This window comes from Rhinolophus sinicus, linkage group LG01 (genome assembly GCF_036562045.2).
Source record: "Rhinolophus sinicus isolate RSC01 linkage group LG01, ASM3656204v1, whole genome shotgun sequence".
Lineage (NCBI taxonomy): Eukaryota > Metazoa > Chordata > Mammalia > Chiroptera > Rhinolophidae > Rhinolophus > Rhinolophus sinicus.
Window position 1 is genome coordinate 207,714,447 of NC_133751.1, and position 19,371 is coordinate 207,733,817.

Below are 19,371 nucleotides of genomic sequence, written 5' to 3' on the forward strand. Positions count from 1 at the left end.
AACGTAACTTATACTCATCTTTTGTTATCGGTATATATTGAGTATTACAATTTTAATGCAGTTTTCTTTTCTTAAAATGTGTATACATTTTTTTGGCACCCTCTGTGTTTTTGCCTAATGTCTGCAGTCCTCATTCAGGATCCCGTCCATTGTTTTCACACATGCCTGTGATGTGGGATCATGTTTGCCCAGAGTGTGTCCCCCCGGGCCGGGCCTGGCTCCCTGGCGGGCTTGCCCTGGGCTGTGTGTGCTTCCGCTTTCCACCTTACTGCGCAGACGTAACTGTGCACAGTGCTTTTCTACGGGAATTACCTCATTCTCCGTCCCCTGGGGTCACCCCCACCCCCCGGTTTCAGCGGCCTCATTTGTCTTTATGTTCTTATTCGGTCTGTGTATTTGGGGGTCTCTTCATCATCAACTGCTTCAGGTTTGTGGAGCAAGTGGAGAAAATACAGTGAACTCAACTCTTCCACTGACCCAGGCTGGCAGGAGGAGAAAGAAAGATCCCTCTCCGCCTTTGGGAATGGATAAAAATCACTGGCTCCTGGCCTTTTGGGGTGAACGGCTAGTGTTCAGGTCTGAAGGAGAAGTTGGAGGTGCCAGTGGCTTGACACCTCTCATCCCCCACTGCCACCCCCGTCCCTGCAGGCCCGGTTCTCCAGAACCAGGCCGCTGTTGGCAGCCTCCTCTAATGTCTGAATTACACCCACACCTCCCTGGGGCAGAGACAAACCTATGTCCGCAGGCAGAGCCCCAGGCTCTGAGTTTCACATTTCCTTTTAGACTCTTAGGCGTATCTTTGCACTAGGCCTGTCTTCTGTCACACCCTGGGCTGCACTAGGATGCATTCTTCTGGCAAATTCTGGGACCACACTTGCCAGATGACCAAATCCTTTTCAGAAAGATGACTGAAATATTTGTAAGTTTCCATCAGTGCTGGGTGAGTGGCTGAAGTTTCCAGGAGGGAAAGCCCTGGGCCCACACCTTCCCCAGGTCCTGTCTCCTCTGTGTCACACCCAGGAACACACTGGGCTGAGCTGTTCGTGAATTCTCAATCCAGAACCACAGCTGCCTCTTGCTGTAGAGACGTAAAGAAACCAAGAGGTTAATGGTGGGTTACTCCCCACATGGGCCTCCTGTATGAATCAGACTGGGGAGCAGGGGTGACTCAGAGCCGTGGCGTTTTGTCTTCTGGCTGCAGATAAACAGAGCAGGGAGGCTTGAATGGGACGCCAGGACTCCTGGGCAGGAGGCAGCTCCCAGTTCCTGAGGCTCAGCCTGGGCACAGGCGGTCGGGACCCAGACCAGGACCAAGACCGGGCGGGACCAGGGAATGAGAGGCTGGTGCCCTCTGGGTACAGCAAGGCTGGGAAGGCTCATGGGTGTGTTGCAGGCCTTGGCTGCTCTGCAGAGACTCTAGGCCAGGGTCCATCTGCCCCTGGGTCCACTTGCCCCTGGGTCCACTTGCCCTGGGTCCACCTGCCCTGGGGTCCACCTGACCCTGAGCCCACCTGCCCCGGAGTCCACCTGCCCCGGGGTCCACCTGTCCTGGGGTCCACCTGTCCTGGCCGTCATGGGCACACAAGGAGCCCACCCCATGCCCTACAACCCAGCCTGTCGGAAATGCCTGTCAGGTACAACCCCATAGCAGTCTCCCCTGTCTGAGCCCCTGTGCTCTAAGAAACGGGGTCCTCAGGGTTTCCTCTCCTTGGGACCCTGTGTGAGGTCCAGAGTGCAAGGCGTGGGGGCCTCAGGATCTGGGGACCAGGACGGGTGAAGGGCTCTGGCAGGCCCACCGGGGGAAGCTGGGTGAGAGCAGGATTCGGGGTGGCTCGGTGGGCTGCCCCCCGCCCACAGGCCTGGCTGCAGAGTGGTGTGACAGCCTCGAGTCTCCCCTCACACCGGCGGGCACCAGGCCGCTCTGCGCTGCAGGGGAAGGACAAGCAGAGGCGCTGAATGCTGACAGCTGACTTGGGCTGTGAACCCGTTCCTGATCCCAGCACTTGGCAAGTAGAGTTATTTTCATTCCGAAAAGGGCCCAAGGAGGCTGGGGCTCTTACTCCCATTTCCCAGATGGGGAAACTGAGGGGCTGCGGTAGCTCAGCTAAGGGGGTCCAGCTGGCAGAGAAAGCAGCCCATGCCTTCAGCAGACTGGCTAACAAATGAGATTGCCATGGTGGAGAGAGCTGAGTCAGAGTTAGTGATCCCCAAACGCACAGGGCATATCCCTGGGGAGAGCCAGAGGTGGGCCTGGTGCCTGCCGGGCGCCTGGGCATTTCCTACGCCCCTGCCCACTGCTTGCAGGTGTGGCCCCGCCAGTTCACCCACCAGGTGGGGCTGACCTTTCCCCCCTCCACCCCAAGTGTGTTGTCAGGATTCAGCAGTCAGGCCCCCCAGATTCAGCCTAGAAACAACAGCCCCAGAGCCAGAAACGAGCAGAGTAAAGCCCTCCCCCCTAGGTTACCCTCCTGGGCATCTCTGGGCTCTGCTGACCCACCCTCGTGCCCACAGATTAAGCCTTTGAATGTAGAGGGCCCAGGGGGAGGCGAACCTGGGGTTAGGTAGCATTTAGAGTCTGCTGGTTTGGAGCTTGTTTTCCTGCTGCGTTTTTAGAAATGCATTCCCCTGACCCAGAGAACCCTCACTAGCTTTTAAATGTGTGCTAGAAATAAATAAGCAGATTTACTGCTCTCGATCAGAAAGCAACACTCCCCACTGTCCACACAGCGCCGGTGTGTGACATGTACGATCCCCAATGAAGGACCGTGTCCTGGCTCTCTCTCCACATAGGCTTGGGGGCTGATGGGGCCCCCTGCCTCTGGGCTCGGCCTGTATCTCAGAGCTGTGGTTCATTCTTCGTACATTTTTTATTTATATTTTAAATTAAGACTTTACGTTTTTGGAGCACTTTAAGATTCATAGCAAAATTGAGGGGAAGTGCAGAGATTTCCCGTATCCTCCTGCCCCCACAGCCTCCCCCACTGTCTGCATCCCAGTGTAGAGTACGTGGTGCACCCACACTGACGTGGTATCATCACCCAGAGTTCACAGGGTCCATTCAGGTCACTCTTAGTGTCGTCCTGTGGGTCTGGACAAATGGATAATGACATGTGTCCACCTCCTGGTTTCACACAGAGCGGTTTAACTTCCTAAGAGTCCTCTGTGCTACCCCTTACTCATCCCTCCCCCACCTCTAACTCCTGGAAACCATTGATGTTCTTACCGTCTCCGTAGTGTTGCCTTTTCCAGAATGTCATGTAGTTGGAATCAAGCAGTGTGGATGGCTTCTTTCACTCGGCAACATGCATTTACGTTTCCCCCATGTCTCTTCATGGCTTCCAGGCTCATCTCTTTTGAGTGCTGACAATGTCCTGTTGTCTGGATGGACCTCAGGTACATGCCCATCACCTACCGCGGGTTTCTCGGCTGCTTCCAAGTTTGGGCCGTAATGAAAACAGCTGCCGTAAACATCTGTAGGCAGGTGTTGCGTGCCGTACGTTTTCCTCTCCTTTGGGCAAATGCCCCAGAGAGGCATTGCTGAGTCCTAGGGTGAGTGTGTTGGTTTTGTAAGAACCCCCCAGACTGTCTTCCCAAGGAGCTGTGCCACCTGCATCCCCACCCGCGATGACTGAGACGCCCGCTGTCCCCGTCCTCGCCAGCACGCCGTGTCATTAGGGTCCAGATTTGGGCCGTTCTGATTGGTGAGCAGTCATATATCATCGCTGTTCAGGCCATTCTTCTCGTTGTCACCATGGGCACCTTTGTAAGTCACAGATCTCATCCAGTCACTGAAGTGGTTGATGGAATGATATGGGTAACGTACCCGCAGTGTTGGCTTTGCCTGGGCCCTGCCGAGGACCGGCTCCTTTCTCCATCCACACCCTGGCGCTGCCCCAGGTCCCGCTGGCTGAGCAGCAGCGCTGAGGCCTGGCCACCCTCCCCGGTGAGCGCCACAAGGTGTGGGTGGGTCTGTCCCTTCCACACTGTGCCCAGCACCTGCAGGGGGCCTGGCACAGAGAAGAGCTCTATAAAAACGGGAGGGGGTGTGAAAGAGCAAATGCCAGTGCTTATCCCCCTGCAGCACCGACCTCTGCCCTGTGCTGCTGTCCTGTGAGTGCGCCCACCGTGGACCACCCCTTCCCCCCCAGTCCCCTCCAGAGTGGGGTGCCTGTGGCATTTTTGGTGGCCCTGTTGCTGTAGCTGTGTCCAGGCACATGTGACTGTCCATTGTCCTCAGAGCACCTTTGGTACCACGTCTTGGTCACGTGCACTTCCTCCTGGCCCAGGCCCCAACCATGTGTGAGGTGTGTGCAGAGGGCGTGTTGGTACGGAGCAGACACGCGGGCTCGGGACCCCCGGCTTCCCTACGCGCGCAGAGCTTAGGCGTGTCTGGGACAAAAGCACACTCTCTGTGACAGGAAAACGTGTCTGAGATCTGTGATCGCCTGGCTGCCTTCCGAGGGGGCACGCGTGGCAACTTGGGGATCCTGCGCTTGCTGTGAACAGTGTCAGCCTCATCTCAGCAGGGCCTTTCCGTTCTGGAAGCCAGTGGCAGTGTGCAGGAGGGGAGCAAACACAGCCCCTAAACTGCTCTCTGCAGAAGAAAGGGGTGGAGAGAGAGAGGTGGGGAGGGGAAGGAGAGAGATCAGTGAGAGGGAGGAGGAGGTGTAGGGCCAGGCCAACTTGGGGGGCCTGACGGATCAGGGGGTGGCCTCAGGTGCACAGCCCTGGGGATGTGGGGGCTTCCAACCCCTTCTAAGGGGGAGTGATGTTCTCACATTTCAAAGAGAGGGCTGAGTCCAAACCCTGCAGAAATTGGAGCCCTTGAGTGTCTTCCTGTATTTGGTTAGTGACTGTTGGCTAGTCCTATGGTGGGGAGGGCGATGCTCTTTCTTTTCTAAGAAATGGGCTTGTCTATTAATTGGATACAGATATGTGTCTTTGGATGTTTTCGGAACTGTGAATTATAGAATAACACGTGCCTAGGGACAGGTGGGCCTCGCAGGTGGGCCGAACCCTGTAGAGGCCCATTCACCTTCTGCCACCTGGACAGCTTGCAGGACAGGTGGCGGGTGTTTCCCATTTGTAGGTGGCACACCTGGAGGTGGCGGACATCCATGGGGTTCCGCAACGGAGCTGTTCTTGCAGAGCCCGTGCTTTGTGTTGTGCACACACGGATGGAGCTCTGGCTGACTGCAGTCCTTACGCTCGGTGCCGGAGACCTAACGGTGACACGATTTGTTTTCTCCGGTGGATTCGCCATCCAGCCAGGGGGACAGATATGCAAGCAGCCAGGCCTCATACCACATATCAGTGGTTTGCACACACAGAGATGGAGTCGTCTCCCGGACATGTTGGCAAGGCCACCCAAAGGCATGGCACTGCAGTGGATTTGGTCCCGCACTCGATGAGTGTTCGGGGAGCACCTCCTGTGTGCTGGGCTCCACGTTGCAGAGTGGGGTTCAGTGAGGACAGAGACGGGTCCCCCCACCATGGCACGTGCCCTGGGTGGGGAGGGGACAGCAGACGGGAAACACCGAGAAGCAGGCACCCGGGCCGCAGTCATGGTGCCAGGAAGGACACAAAGCAGACAGGGACAGAGGATGGGGAATGACAGGGGCTGGTGTCATGGTGGCCACTTAGGGCTGGAGAGGCCACTCCTGAGTGGAGAGCTAGATGGAGTGAGGGGGCCCTGCCACGGTGGAGTGGTGGCAGGCCTGTGCCAGGAATGGAGGGGACAGTAAGTGTGGGGTGTGCGAGTGCCCAGGGGGTGGGGTGCGGGTGGCACAGGAGGGGACAGGACAGACACACGTGCACATCCCCCAAACACAGCCCACTGTCCAGCTAAGCCACTCTGTCAGGGGAGGACAGAGCGAAATGACCCAAAGTCACATTTGTCTTTGAAAGATTTGATAAGTGAGCCTGTAAGGAATGTTCTGGAACATCTCAACGTCAAAAACTAACTAATGAAATGTGTTTGGGAGAACGTGGGAGCGTGGGCTTCTCCTCTCCCAAAGCCCTGGCCCCAAACCCTGCTTGGAAATGGGGACTCTATGCAGCAGCTCAGAATTGTGCTGGAAACTTGCTGGTTCCTATTTCTTCAAGAAAGAGCAGTGATTCACTTACTGACCTACGACGAGACCGAGCTGAGAGGCGGGCCCTGTCGTGGAGAAGTGTGGGACTCGACTGGGAGACACAGGGCCTGAGGCAGGGTGGTGATGGGTCGGGACCGTCTTCCCAAATTAGGGGCCCGAGGAACTGTGGACCGAGGCTGGGAACTCAGGGCCTTAGTGATCACCGCTTTCCCAGGGAGACACAACAACTTGGGGGACACAGCTGCCCAGACGCTTTCGTTAAATCCCTGTGTGTTACTGAGTCCAGAAAACGGAAACCTAATTTGCTGAAAAGTCTCAACTTTCCTGCTTCACTTAACTGCACACGCAGGATTCCTCTTTAGTTTCACGTTATGGGGACTTCAAATGTCTGATTTAGTCATTTAATGTTCTTCTTTGGCGATGAATGGGGAAAATGGAAGGTGCAGGCCGAGGAGACGCTGTGAGACCCTGTGCTGCCACAAGAAGAGGCTGAACTTTTGTCCTCACGTACGGTCAGTTGATGGCTTGGTATGGAATATGCAGGAAGAAAGAAAAATGAGTGAAGGACGGCCGCATGGGTTTGTTTTCTCTACCAGAAGAATCAGCAAACAATGCAGAAAATAAGAAATATGTTCATTGGCTTTCCGTCTCTTAAATGCTTCGACTCAAGTCGTCAGAACCTGGCTGGGGAGACGGGCCATCTGGAGGCTGTCACTGGCGGTTGTCACTGTCTCAGGCTATAGTGTCTTTGTGGTGGGACATGGAGGACACGGGCCTTTTGAGGAGCCCTGATGACACGAGAGGGAAGGTCCAGCTGCAGGTCTAGCCCAGGACAGGAAGGCCACCTCCCGGACTCCCGACAGTGAGACCCACTGAGCAGACTCCTTCCTGTTCCTCCTGGGACCTCCTCCATGGGGACACCAGTGACCCCAGAGAGCAAAGAAGAGAAAACGGAGTCTGTGATCTGTGGCACAGCCACGTCTTCTAACGAGAGTCGCATCCTGTTGCTCTGTTTTTCCTGTGGCTGCGGTGGTGGTTTGTTAGGAAACTGCAGAACAGCACATCACCTTGAAATAGATTAGCTTGCAAGGAGCTGGCCATTAGGAAGAGATGGGAGCCAAGAAAACGCCGTGAACTTCAGCTCCCTGACCGCGCTCATGGGAACCCCGTAAATCAGGGCAGACAAATTCCCCTGGTGTTAGTCACTCCACCCAGCTTCTGGGGGTCACAGGTCTCTGCAGATTTCTCCCCGTCCCCAGAGACCAAAAACAAATCAATAAATAGATGGAAAGGTTGCCTCTCAGAGCTTGGTGAGGACCCCTAGCATTGTGCAGTTAGGCGCTGAGCGAGGTTTACTTCAGAAGATTCTGATGAAATAGAGAAAAATATGCAAGAGACCAGAGAGTCCATTTCTTGTGGGGCTTTCCCTTCTGGCAGGGCTGGAGGTGGGTACCCGGAGGCCGGGATCCAGTTGTGGCCACTTACGGCCTGTAGCTTGACCCTGCCTCTGCCCTGCAGGAGGGTGACCAGTGGCCCCTCAGGAGATGCAGTAGCAGCGAGCCCTCACCAGACAGAAATCCAGTCAGGCACTCGAGAGGGACTCCCAGTGGCTCCTAACTGTCCTTACTCATAAGAATTTCAAAATTGGGAAGAGCAAAGCCTCGGAAAAAATGACTGTCATGTGTTTCGTGAGTTGCTCCCAAAGAGACGTCAGGCTCGAAGTGTCTTCTGTCTGGAGACTCCTTTCTTCTTTCAAGGACTGTTGGGACAGTAATTAGGCAGCCTGGTGTGTCCGCTTCCCCTGGAGACTCAGGAAACCCCCTTTCTCCCGTTGGGGACAGTCCCTCCCATAATGAAGCTCGGTCAGAAAAAAGCAAACCTGAGAGGACTGTGATAACCACACTGCCGAAACCCGTCACAGAGCAAACACAAACAAACAAAAACAGACCCATCTCATTAGGAATTTAGATAAAATTCTAAGTAAACTATAAGAAAAATAAATTCAGTAATGTTTCTGAAGAATAAGACACATAACAGGGAAGTGTTTTTATGGACGATAAGGGAAATTTCTTGATGACATTCAGGTATCTTTGCCAGGGTTTTGACACACTCTGGGAATATGCCAAAAGCATTAAAATTATTCATAATCTCCTCCTGAATTATGCAGTTCAGCAAGTCTACCATCAAAACAGAAAATAAATATAACAAATCATTAGATGCTGAAAATGCATTTGAGAAAATTTCGTATAGATCTGATATTAACATCTTGTTTTTTTGGTATTTAAAATTTCCAAAAGCCACAATAAAAAGATTCTTCTTCACCTCCATGAGACTATCTATTTCAAATGTCGACGTGATGGTGAAGTCATTTGTATGAAAGTCAAGAGAGTCTGACATTATGTTGTCACGTTGCTTTGAACTTGTTAAATGATTCTATAAAACAAGAAAGTGAAATTGAGACAGGACTGGAGAAAGCAGAAAGATAAAAATATGGTTATGTGGGGATAAGAGTTGTCTGCCGAGGACCCTGCCCCCCCCACCACCAAAAAAAGAAATCCATTCAAAACCATCAGAACTAATGAAACCATTTAGAAAGGAGGCCAATTACTAAGTGAAGATAATTTTTAAAAAACACCCTCATACACACAAGTAATAACCAACTGATCACATAATGAAACAGAAAGATGCCAGCCACCAAAAGTTATACATAACACCTCACATGTTCTTAACAAGAAACGTGGGGCCTTTTAAGAAGAAACCTGTCTTAGCTGGGGAATCCACCAGAACATTTGTTTGGTGAGAAGCTCTACTTACCACTATGAGGCTGTTCGGAAACATACAATATTGTTGTGAACGTGCCATTTCTTTCCCAAATTAATTCATACAGTTAATACAATTTTTAAGTGAACAAAATTATTATCAGTTACACATGGGAGATGAAGACAGCAGACATGTCCAAGAAACGTATGACAGGGACACGTGAGGAGGGTGGGCTGGGGCTGCCACAGGGTTTCCAGACTCCAGGACATATATCACTGGGGCAGGTTGAGACTAGAAGAAAACAGAATGGAACCATAGAGAGCTCAGGAAGAGCTGTCCTACCTGGGAACAGGTTAAGGGAACAGTTCCCAGGAGTGGGGACGTCCTGCCCGGCTGCTCCCTCCCTGGTCCATGAACCAGCAATTCAGTAGTGGTGCCTGGATCTCTTTGCCATCCATGGGAATCAGGACATGTCCCTCTATCAGAGCCCACCTGGAACACCTGGAGACAGCCCGCTCTTGCCTTCCAGAGTTACGAGTGCTAACACTTCACTTTTTCCTCAATGTTTTAGTCTGGGGTTAAATTGCAGTCCAAAACTATGAACTGTAAACCGACCTGGACACAGTGCAGGTTGCAGCACCACCGGCTCCATCTCTTTCCCAGGTGAAGTGTCGTCCCCAGTGTACTGTGGAGTCTGTGCCTTCAGGAGATGACACAGGATGAAAAGCCCATTGCAACTGTGCAGCTTCAGTGTTACACATAGGCCCGTCGCTGGCTGTGGCTGTGCAGGCAAGTTCAGTGGGGAGAAAAGGGTGCTGGCCTGGCAGTGTGGGGGTCTGAGCTTTCAGCTGCCAAGTCAATGTACTCTCTCCTTATCGCAGACCACTGCGAGGGGCCCACTTTGCTTTTTTAATGTTGCGTGTAAATGATAATGTTGGAGGCTGCAGTAAGAATTCGCCTGTTAAACACTTCAAGTGAGGGCATGTAATCAGCTAGAAGGGCTGTAGAACATCAAGTCGCAATGTGCTTTTCGCAGAGAAGGAATTGCGGGCACAAAAGGCAGGAAGGGGGCCGTCCTGGTGACACACAATCTGTGCCCAACCCCCACTCCCCACCCCCGGGCGGGGGCCTGCCCTTGTCTCCCCTGGACCTGAGCACCTTGGAGAGTGGAGTTAGTGCACTCCCCGTGAGACCAGCAGTCAGGGGTCTGAGTTGGGGTGGAGGGCGGAGCGTCAGAAGTGGATGCCCGGTTAATAAGGTGACTGTCCCTGCAGATGCCTAGGACTGCGGGTTTATTTCTATTCTCCAAGCTGGTTGTCAACAGCGTCCCTTTCACTCTCAGAAGCGGGTCACGTTAGACGCTGCATCATACGATCATCCTGTCCAGCATGCACAGTGTGCACACAGAGTACACATATGTGCACATACACACGTGCCTGCACACAGCACACACATGCATACACACATGCACACCACACACATGCACACACGAGTGCACACATGCACACACACACCCCCTCCTGTGCCGTGCTCCCATGCTCTGCTCTCTTGTGGGGCTGCATTAGAATCACTCCTGGAGTTTTCCTCTCTGCCCTGCTACCCCTCCCCATCCAACATGCCCAGCTAGGGAGGCCTGTGCTGAAAATCACTCCCTCTGACTCTGATGGGCTGCCCCCGAGCAGGGGTCAGGAAGGGCTTCGGGGGCAGATGGGCAGGCAGAGGCTGCTCCCCGCAGAGGAGGAGCAGTGGTGGGCTCTTATGTGGCTCTTGTTCGTGGAGGGCCTGCTCATGGCCAAGAGGTCTCCTCCTCGGAGATAAAGATTGGGTGACTCAGGGCCCCAGGGGAGGGAGTGAAGTCTCTGGTGCAGGAGTACGTCCTGTGGGCAGAGAAGGACCTTGGACAGAGGCTGGGGGCCACCAACATGGCGGGGTGTGGGAAGAAAGGGGCACGGCTGTTACTGGTTAAACGAGCACTGGGCCCACTGGCAAGACCAATGGACTCTGTGGTACCTCCTCTCTCCCGTGAGCCCTGCCTGAGAGAGTCTGTGTTCTCTGACGGGGGAGCTGTGCAGAGCAGTTAGTGCCCCCTTTATCTCCGTGTTCCTTGGGGTCCCCCCTTCCCATAAATTCATTCACTCATTTATTCATTAATTCATGCCCTCACCAGGCCAGGCACAGGCACCAACATCCCCAGCTGCGGGGGAATTCCTGGCAGGCTCCTACCTGGGCTGAGCCCTGTGCCCCAGGCTGGGTCCCGTGTCCGGGCTGGGTCCCATGTCCCGAGCTGGCTGCGCTGGGCTAACTTTCTGAGCAGTGAGCTCTCTGCTCCCTGTCTTAGTTCAGTTCCATTCAGCACCTGGGACTTGAGTGTCACCATTGTTCTCAGTCCTCTGCGAGTTCCAGAGGGGATTCTGCACCCCTAAATATTTATGTAAGGAAATGCTTTCTGGGGATCCTCTCAGCCTGCTGATGGGAGCACTGGGCATTGCAGGGGCCGGGGGTGGGGGAGGTGCCCTACTCCCACCATTTGCCTGGACTTTTCATCCATGTGAGTTGGGCTCACAGCAACTCGGCGTCTAAGGTGTTGGCCTCTCTCTCCCTCTGCCTCCCCCGCCCCCTCTGTGTGTCTCTCTGCCACACACACACACACACACACACACACACTCACACTCACACTCACACACGCACACACACATTCTTCCTCAGGGGACACACAGCAAGTCAGGATTTAAGTCCAGGCCCCCTGGCTCTGAGTCCCGTTCACACACCAAGCTTCAGAGTTTTCCTCCCTCCCCCAGCAGCAGCCCAGGACCCCCAAGCCCATGAGGACGGCACTCTCTTGATGAGCTTACCAGCTCTGTGTGCCCCGGAGGGCATGGAGGCCCTAGGCCTGTCTCTAGCCGTCCCTACTGCCCACCTGCATTAACAGGACCCTGGGACCGTTCAGTACGAGGGCAGCTGGAGAACAGATGAGCGCTTTTTTCCACTTCTGAGCTGCAGGCTGAGCAGAAATGCAGAGGCTGCACACCCTTCACTGTGCCACTCGTGGTGCCCAGGCCGCCAGCAGCCAGCACTCAGGAGCATGTGCGAATTCAATCTGGGTTACTGTTGACTCATGTTATTATAATTTCAGAGCCACTTGGCCTCAACTCTGGTCATCTTCTGTGGCAGAAGCCACCGACAGTTCAGTTCAGCTTCCTCCCTGCTCGGGCCTCTGACCATGGAGCTAATGATCTGTAAAAACACTTAAATTCATGAGGAAAACTCCTTGAAAGGAGCAAATTAGTTTGTAACTCACAGGTTCATTTTGTTCCATGGGGAGGGTACTGACTGGGAGCATATCTGCTCAAGCACAATGAAGTGATAACTCAATTATAAGAGTTCTCTGAGAACAAAGCTTCTTTTAACAAAACAGAGGGGTGCCTTCTGAGGAGCTCTGCAGGAATCTGGGGCTGTGCTGGCTGCTTGGAGCCAGGGCAGCAGTGACAACAGCCAAGGGACAGGCAGACCCAGGCGACGTGTGCCCAGGGTGGGCAAGGCTCAGGGGAGAGCCAGACTTTGGGTGACCAGCATCTGAGCTCTGCCGGGTTTGCCAGCAGCACCTGGCATCCTTCCCTCATGGACAATGGGCCAAGTGCATTGGGGCTGCTTGGCTGGTGTGGACCCAGGAACAGAACCTGAGATGGTGCGCGGGGCATGTTTGTCGGTCAGAGCCAGCCCAAGTGCAAACCGTCACCCATCCTGACACCTTGAACCCCAAGGGTGTTCAAACAGGGCTGGACAACCTCTGGTTGGCGTGGCCCCAGAGGGACTCAGGGTCAGAGTGCTTTGGGGCGAGAAGGATGTGAACATTTCTTAGACGATGCTTTCCCTGCAGCTTCTATTTTTCTACTAATTCTTCTGGGGACATGAGCAAGGCTGTTGCGTTTCCGGACCTCCATTTCCTGCTCTGTTATTGAGCATGTGGGGTTGGAGGTGCCTTGGAAGAGAGCGCCGTCTGTAAGGGTCCAGTTCTGCAATGAGGGCGGGGCTGGGGATGGTTTCCTCCGCCCTCTGAAGCCGTCCTCATGGACTGTCTGTCCTCGCCGAGAAGCACTGACTGAGCGCACCAGTGGGGCCAGCAGAGGCCCAAGGAGGTGTAGACAGGCGCCGTGGTGTAGACGGGCACTTTCTCATTACTCCTTGAAAAATTCTCTGCTGATTTAAAATCAGCTCGTGCTCGCTTCTGCAGCTGCTGGTCTCTGAGGAGCTGGGCTGGCTTACTGGACATTACACAGGAAAAATAAGGAGAGAAAAACAGAGCGAGGGGAGAAGGGACAGGGATGCTGGAGAAATAGAAGAGGCGGAGATGGCCAGCCCATCCTCTATCCCTCACGAGCCTTTAATTCCAATAGAAGGGAAAGGAGTGGGAGTTTGAAGACAGATCAGGGAAAACATTCAGCATTTGAGCCGAAGAGTTTTCTAGAAGCCTGGCCAAGGAGGAACTGTGAACACATGGGAGGGGCCGAATAAGATACACCCCAGCTCCTGGGCCTCAGAAAGGACAGGGTAGAGGGAGACGGCTCTCGGGGATGAAGAGCTGCGAGGGTTGCTTTCGCTGGTGTCCCACCTGTAAAATGCACATACGTGGCCTTTCTGTGCTTTTGCATCTGCAAGACTTTAGGAATTGTGACTGATAAGAGTCACTCCGGGAGACCAGGCGGCCGAGAGCAGGGGTCTGGTTTCAGTCCATTGTACCCGAGGCATTAAATGCAATGTGTCCCTGGTGCTTATCTGAATCCTTTCCAGCCTCCTGTTCCCATCAGCAGTCTTTCCATGAAACCAGGACCCTCCCCAGGAAGGACTGAATATTCGCTGTGCTAACCACCTTCTGGGGAAAATAGGAGATTTCACACCTTTGACCAGTTTTGTGTGAGATTTGTCCAATGCCAGCCGTGCCTTGGATGGAATGTGTGAGTGAGCACGGGAATCTTGAGATTCTAGACTCACGCGACCTCCAGGACCATGGATACCCCTGAGCCAGGTGCCCCTACTTCCACCTGGAAGAAACGAGGTCCAGTTCGGGGTTGAGACGTGCCCAAGGTCACTCAGCTAGCGGTTGGCAAAGGGGAGATGACAGGGCTTAGCCTGGCCTGATGGAACCTTCCTTGGCCAAGTAGACTTACACCCGAGGGCGGGTTCTAAGACTGGCCTTCGGAAACCCCTCTCTCCTCCCAGCCACGCCATAAGGTCCAGGTGTAAACCCCAGGAGACCGCAGGCAATAATGTGACTAGTGAACAGGCCCGAGGGGTGTGGCTACCTCGCCCTCGCCACCAAAGAGGGCTGGCATGGGGGTGAGCAGCACCCTGGTCCTGCCTGGGTACTGGGACGTGAGATGACGCTAAGGCCCATTGGGGTACGACCTTTACTAGAGACCAAGGCTGAGACGGAGGCTCCAGGGTCAAGCAGAGCTTAATCAAGGCGGCTCCCCACAGGGTTGGGTGTAGGGGGGCCTGCTCCCTGCAGCCAGCACTGCTGCGAGAGGATGAGGCCAGGGTTTGAGCTCAGACACCGATTTCTTTCACCAAATCCATTGTCACAAGCCAGTCTGCTCCCCTGGGGTGGCAGAGCAAGGCCAAAGGTTTCATCAGTGGAGGAAAATGCCGCAGTGTAGGGTACACAGGAAGACATATCCTTCCCCCAACCCAAGAGCTCGGATCATGTGGGGCCCGTCCTGGCCCATCAGAACCTCCTCGGCCTCTCAAGTGTCTCAGTTCTCAGCTCCCTGCCAGACCGTGGAGGTGGCCGGCAGCTGTGCCTCTGTGGGTGCCCCCTCCCTCCCTCCCTGCTCTTCAGAGTGGCCTGCCTGGAGGGTTGTGGGAGGGCCCACGCACAGGGTCCCCTCCTCTGGGCTGTGGGCCCCTTTGCCCCACCTGCTCCCTCCCAGTGCCCACATATGCCCCACAAAGGTCAGTGCTGCCTGGTTCAGCCCATTTTATATAGTCCAGGCGAAGAGGTGGCTAATGAAACGCTGGCCTCTTTGGGTGTTGTGCACGTTTGACCAAGGGGAGAGTGTAGCCCAGAAATGCCCGCTGTGCCTGCCTTTCAGCCATCCATCGTGTCAGCCCAGCCCAGCTGACAATGTCCGGGTCTGGGTCTGGGCACTGTCCCTTCCTGGGTCTCGGGGGTTGGTGCCAGCAGAGCAGGTGAGATTCTGTTTGACAGTATTGAGGGCGATGGAAAGAACTCAGCATCGAGATCTCCAGGAATCCTGTAGACTGTGTTATAAGTGCCCTGCACAGCCCTGGGACACTTCAAGGCCGTTCCCTAAAAGGAACCAAGGGGGCTCTCCATTTTTAAAGTATGTTTGTGATCTCAGCTCCCAGTTGTGGCACTAATGATTTCCCCCTAAGACAGACAGTGTGCAGTGACCTTTATTCTAAAGGCCAGCAGAACAGCTCCCCCGTTTTACTACCTGCCAAGACCCTCCTCTGGGGTCAGAGTCCCTGGCTGCTGGTAAAATGACGTAACCCCTGCACCACTGTAACTATTCAAGGGCACAGCATTCCTTAGTGTTAATTATGTCTTCAGCTCAACAATTAAAAGACCTGAAACTCCAGCTAGCCCATCTGGGGTGGGGGGGAAGTGGTTCCTTCCCCCATCCTCTGGTTCACTCAAAATTGGCATTTAGGGTTCTCTAGTCCCAAGTGCAAGCAAGGTCTGAGGGGGAATTCAAGTTTCTTCTCAGCGATGCCATAGGGTTTCTGGTGCTTTAAAGATGAGCACAATGTAGGTGGTAATCCCTCATCTAACCCCGAGTTCGCCTTCCGCAGAACTGGAGAATGCATGCTTCCGGGCTGTTCTCTGAGCCTGGGACACTGGCGTGTGTGACACTTCAGATGCGCCGTCAGCCCATGGGGGACTCTGGGTGATGTGGATCAGAGGGAAGGCGGGAAGGGTGTGACATTGGCTTGGCGGGTCCTGTGTTTGGTCAGCAGGAGATCTGTTCTCAGCCCAGATTCCCAGAAGCAAGAGAAGCTTCCCCATGAGGGAGGTTTCCGTAATGCTCCCACTGAAGTCACCAGGCTGGGAAAGGAGGGGGAGGCATTGGTCCAGGCAGCCCTGGGAGACTGAACTTGGAGTAGATGGGTTAGCAATGTCCAGAGCACACTGAACGATGTACGACACCCGGGGCATGGGCACTGAGAGGGCTCTAGTGACGGCCAGCCTACTCTGCCCCTTGCAGCTCTCTTCCACACTGGCCCATCAGGCAGCGACACTGCAGCTCGCTCCACCAGGACAAGCCTCCTGGACTTACTGGACACAGTGGGACATCCTCACCAAGGACATCATGCTGCATCCTGTGAACCAATCACTCAGAGGAGGGTGGGGAAAGCAGGGGTGGTGCTTTGCAGCCCAGTAATAACCCACCTTCCCTCAGCCCAACATGTCACCTCCGTAAAACAGGGACATGAGCTTGTGAACAGGATCCCACTGCTACCAATTTAAGGTGGATGTGTGTCATTATGTTCGTCTTGGTGTTTTGCCCTTATTGTTGATTTCAATGCATGGTTTTTAAAAGTGAAGTTCATTCACTGCTCTCTGCACCATTTTCCCCCATAATACTGAACTTCCCCAGCCATAAGTCAGTGAATTTTCAGGAGTCCTACCCCAACATTTGTCAGAGAATAATACAATTAACCTAAATGATCTCCAGTGATTGTTTACAAATTACTTTGTGTGGTTTTGGACAAAGCTTCATTTAAAACCCTTACTTTGGTCCTCAAGGCAGACTCAGTGGCACACCCACTCCTAAGGGCCCTTCCAGTGAGGCAGGGCCATGTGACCAGCCCCAGCCAATGAGCTTTGGGAGGAAGTGACAATAGCATTTCCAGGCTGAAGTGTAGAAGAACCGTGTGGGGCACTCTAGTCTCTACCACTGCCCCAATGACTGAAAGGAAGGCTGTGTACCCCAAAAGGTGCAGCACCAAGCCGGTGGAGACTCTGCCAGCCTCAATCCTGAGTCACTGTATGGAGCAGAGCCTCTGCCAACCTGACTGAGCAAGAAGAAAGAACCAGACGAAAATGACTGGTTGTGTTTCACTACTGAGATGTAGGGGCCTGTTTGTTGCTGCAAGAAACCTCACTTGCCCTGACTGGTACAGCACTGAAATAAGAAGGGAGACAATTGAATAACTCACGGATTGCTCCCTTGTTGTCCTGGGCCTTAGGCAGGTTGACTTTGCTCTATGAAATAGGTATTTGTTTAGGAAATTGTCTAAAGTGAGTCATTTCAGATTCATTTTTAAGGAGCTCATTTTTTAAAGGCATTTTTCACTCAAGTTTTTCACAAATTGTAAAATTTTTCCAGGGTGGACTCATGGCTTCATCTATTTGTTTACCAAATGTGAATTGCTACACACCAGATTTTGTTAAAGTAACTCATATTAGATGATACAATGTTTTAGTCATCTTGCTTTTCCTTTAGGCATTATTTGAATTCTTATCTCTAGTTCAAGGTGTATTCACTTATTTTCAGTCCTGCCTCCATTTCACGTTTTGTTGAAGCTTTCTTCTCTACTGACTTTGCTCCTCTGTATTTGCTTACAAGGTCGTGTATCATTTGAAAATGAATTCCAACCAGTCATTTCTTTAAGATGACACAGAACATCTGTATCACATCTATTTATTGACAGAGCTTGATTAAAGAGAGTCGAGAGGGGACAGATGATTTCTGGATCTAGGATTGAAAGTAGATGGCTGAATTCCCTCATAAACACTGACATTGACCCTGCTTTCCATAGTCATAGGGTCAGGATGTTAAGCTGGAGTTCAAATGGTAGTTAAATGTGTTTAAAATGGGCAGATAAGGGAAAGAGGGCTCCCGCTGAAGGAGCAGTAGCCCTTGTTGATCAGAAACATCGTAACAAATATTCGGAGACTTTAGCTAGTCAGCTTTGATAATAACTCCAGAGTCTTGCTCCGAATCTCTCGATGTTTGTTCTGCTAGCCTTCAAATAAATGTAGCTGCTTTTGGCTTCCAAACTGAGGAATATCGTTGCAATCAATGAAAAAATGCTCAGGAATATTTGGGAAAATACACGACTGTACATCTATGATTCCCACAAGAGGCTGCCCCAAGCTGATTATGCCAGAAAGGAAGAAAACAGATGCTCACTCTGGCCTTTTAAGAGGGTGATTCCTACGCCCTCCTTGGGCTGTGCTGGCCACCACCTGCCAGTGCTGCAGCAGGTTCCAGACTGTGGGGCTCCCCCATCTGCTTCCAGGTCCTCGGCTGTCCCCAGAGCCCTGGATTCAGCAGAGGGCCTGGGGAGGCATCTGAAGAGTCAGGCTGACAAGAGTGGCCGGGTATGACTGAACTGTCACTCGATGCTCTGGATTTACACTGATTTCTGTGTGAGGGACCAGTTAGAAATGATGTGAGAGTATAATCTCTACCTCCAAACCATGAATTCAGTAGATAATGACTGGAGCAAACTTGAGACAAAAGTGACCTTTCTTAGAGGAGAATGTGCATGTGTCTGTGTGTCTGTGTGTGTCTGTGTGTGTGTGTGTTTGTGTGTGTGTATGTGGTATATGTATATACAGTGTATATGGATATATGCCTACATATATACACATACATGGTATATAATCTATGGTATTATAGATTGTAGTATAATCTATAATACCATAGATTATATACACACATATGCACACTATATATATATATATATATATATATATATATATATATATACCAAATATATAAATATCAAATATATAGAGGGTGCCAAAAATGTACACACATTTTAAGAAAGGAAAAAACTATTAAAATTGTAATACTCAATATATACCGATAACAAAAGATGAATACAAGTCACTTTTGACTTCTGCAATTACAAGAGGTGGTCAAAGTGGTTCCCATCAGTGTCCAGACACTTCTGATGACAGCAAACTACTGCTTGAGCATAGACAACATCTCTTCAAATGCGTATACATTTTTTGGCATCCCCAGTACACAAATGACCAAGGCCCTGCAGCCGCTGCCAGCCTGCTGTGCTCTGTGCATCCCCGTTTCCTGGGTCTAGAGCAGAGCTCCAGGCCCACTCTGTGAGTGACAGATATCTGTTGTTTGTTGTGGACTGGTTGCATTTCAAAGAAAACTCTCTTTGTATTTATTATACCATAAGATCGAGCTCTGTGAGTTGTTTGCCCTGCAGTGTGTCATCACTCCAAAGCCCAGTGATGTCAGCACATGTGACATGGGGCAGGATTCTGTTGCTCACACACAGTGGCCTCATCTGGGAATGACCACTCTGAACCTGAATGCACTCACTACAGATCTCTTAACTGAGTGAGCAAGCCCCTCCTGTGTACCAGGTCTTCTTTCACCTGTGGGGCAGGTAGAACCAGCCTATTTTATCAATGAGAAAAGTATTGCCAAGGGAGACAGGACCTGGCTGTATGCTCACAGATCCCTGCGGGGCGTCACAGCGTCAGGCCTGGGTCACACCCCCTGCAGCAGAGCCTGAC

The 19,371-nt window shown here is 52.5% G+C and overlaps 1 protein-coding gene across 1 annotated transcript in view; it reads left to right on the forward strand.

The window, feature by feature from the left end:
• Nucleotides 1–19,371, forward strand: part of TWIST2 (twist family bHLH transcription factor 2) — a 45,282-nt gene that overhangs the window by 13,345 nt on the left and 12,566 nt on the right. The gene's annotated exons all lie outside the window — the stretch shown is intronic.